A 2,768-nucleotide genomic window follows, 5' to 3' on the forward strand; every position below is an offset into this window, starting at 1 on the left:
TGAGGCCAGGCACAGTGGCTCACGCCTATAACCTCAGCACTTTGGGACGCTGAGGTGAGATCACCTGAGGTCAGGAGTTCAAGACCAGCCTGGCCAACATGATGAAACTCCAAAATTAGCCAGGCATAGTGGCGCATGCCTGTAATCCCAGATACTCAGGAGGTTGAGGCAGGAGAATTGCTTGAACCCAGTAGGCAGAGGTTGCAGTGAGCCAAGCTCACGCCACTGCACTCCAGCATGGGCGACAAGAATGAAACTCAGTCTCAAAAAAAAAAAAAAAGTGTTTATTGAGATAATTTCCCACTCATCTTGATTCAGAGTGCTTTTAGTGCTGCTTCCTCCTGAAGGAACATCCTTGTGTAAGCCTTGCTTTTCTTCCTGTAGGCTGGCAGAGGACAGTGGAGCAGCCAACACACAACATTTCTGTTAGTGCATGGCTAAGGACTGTGGTGATTTTATAGCATCCTGGGCATTTACACCCATGAAGTAGGAATTGGGGCTCTGCACCAGGCGCTGCTTCTTGTGTTTCCTCTTCTCCTTTTCTGGAGAGGGATGAAGGAGATCTTTTGTGAGAGAGACGTTCTTGTGGGTAGGTTGTCACCGCTGGAAAGAGACTGGGTAATTTATAAAGAAAAGAGGTGGCCGGCTGCAGTGGCTCATGGCTGTAATCCCAGCACTTTGGGAGGCCAAGGTGGGCGGATCACCTGAGGTCAGGAGTTCAAGACCAGCCTGGCCAACATGGTGAAACCCTGTCTCTACTACAAATACAAAAATTAGCTGGGCGTGATGGCAGGCACCTGTAATCCCAGCTACTCGGAAAGCTGAGGCCAGTGAATCACTTGAACTCGGGAGGTGGAGGTTGCAGTGAGCCGAGATTGCACCATTGCACTCCAGCCTGGGCAACAAGAGTGAAACTCCGTCTCAAAATAAAAGAAAAAAGAAAAAAAGAGAGAGGAAAAAAAAGAGGTTTAACTGGCTCACCATTCTGCAGGCTGTACAGGAAACATGGCACCATCATCTGCTTGGCTTCTGGTGAGACCTTAGGGAGATTTTACTCATAGCAGAGGGCAAAGCAGGAGCAGACATGTCACGTTGTGAGAGCGAGTGGCAGAGGTAGAGGAGGTGCCACACTTTTTAAAACAACTAGAGCTCATGACAGCTCTGAGAGCGAGAACTCACTCATCACTGTGAGGACAGCACTAACCCATTCATGAGGAATCTGCCCCCATGACCCAAACACCTACCACAAGCCCACCTCCAACAGTGGGGATCACATTTCAACATGAGATTTGGAAGAGACAAAACATTCAAACCTTATCAGTCTGTAAAAATGTTTGGAAGAATAAAGTGCTACTAGCAGTTGAGTCATTCAATATTTAAGGGCAAGCTGCTTCCATGGGCTTGGTCTTAGGAGGGAATTAAAGAATAGCTAAGGTGAAACCAACTCAATAGTCCCATAGACAGTTCTGGTCTTAAGCTTGAAACTTACATTTGTATTATCTGAGTTCCTTCCTCAGGAAAGGATCCTCAAAAGCCTTCAAAAAGCCTGAAGAAAAAGAACTGAAAAGAACTGAAACTCACCAGGTCGTTGCATCCAGACAATGAAGACACCAGGCCCTTCATTCATCATGATTGCTTCCTTATCCCTCCTGAGTTGAGTTCCTGTTTTCCCATGCATAGTTACATTTCTTCCCTGCTAGATCAACCCCTAATTTTAGTCAGTCAGGAGATGAATTTGAGACTAGCTCCCATGTCTTTAGCTGAAGCACCCAATTAAAGCCTTCTTCCTCGGCAGTACTCATTGTCTCAGTGATTGGCTTTCTGTGCTGTGAGGAGCAGGACTTAGATTGAATACCTGGTATTTTGGTAACAAAGGCATGGTCTATGCCAGAAGCATCTGTGGGTTTTCCATGACTAGCTTCTATTAAGAGCACACATGCAGCTTTTCATTTATAACTTACCCTTCTTCAGCCCGGTGCAGTGGCTCATGCCTGTAATCCCAGCACTTTGGGAGGTCAAGGTGGGCGCATCACAAGGTCAGGAGATTGAGACCATCCTGGCTAACACGATGAAACCTCATCTGTACTAAAAATACAAAAAAATTAGCTGGGCATGGTGCCAGGCACCTGTAGTCCTAGCTACTCGGGAGGCTGAGGCAGGAGAATGGCATGAACCCAGGAGGCAGAGCTTGCAGTGAGCCAAGATCACGCCACTGCACTCCAGCCTGGGCAACAGAGCAAGACTCCATCTCAAAAACGAAACAAAACTTACCTTTCTTCCACTCTGTGAGGTCCTGATGGGATTATGTTCTGCCCACGCATTAGTGGATATGAGATCCAGACTGGCTCATCTGATGTGGTGATTGGTTCAAAGATGGACACATAACCCAAATCAAGGCCTATCAGAGGCTTCCAGAGACATGATAGAAGGTTGCTGGAAGAGAGTCACTTCCCTTTAACCCACTATGTGCTTATGTACTGGAGCTGACACCAGCCATCTTCCACAGTTACACAGAGAAAGTCTAAACTTGAGAGCATGAGACTAAAATATGCTGTGAGAAGCAGTGAAGACGAGAGAAACAGACTGAGAGGGAACCCTGAAGCCAAGTCAGCTCCTGAACTTCTCAGTTCTCTAAGTCAAAAGATTCCCTTGTATGCATAAGCTGATTTGAGTTTCTGTTATTTGAGACCAAAGCTGTTCTAACACAGTTTCAGTCCTCAAATAATTCATATCTTATGAAATTTGATAGTTATTTACTTAATAATAAT

General features: G+C 46.1%; 1 pseudogene; it reads right to left on the bottom strand.

Annotated features, from left to right (window-relative positions):
* Window positions 1-325: 325 nt before the first annotated feature.
* Window positions 326-1,678, bottom strand: LOC112425444 (small ribosomal subunit protein eS27-like; annotated as a pseudogene).
* Between the last annotated feature and the right edge of the window lie 1,090 nt (window positions 1,679-2,768).

Source organism: Macaca nemestrina, chromosome 6, assembly GCF_043159975.1.
Source record: "Macaca nemestrina isolate mMacNem1 chromosome 6, mMacNem.hap1, whole genome shotgun sequence".
In the NCBI taxonomy this organism is placed as follows: Eukaryota; Metazoa; Chordata; class Mammalia; order Primates; family Cercopithecidae; genus Macaca; species Macaca nemestrina.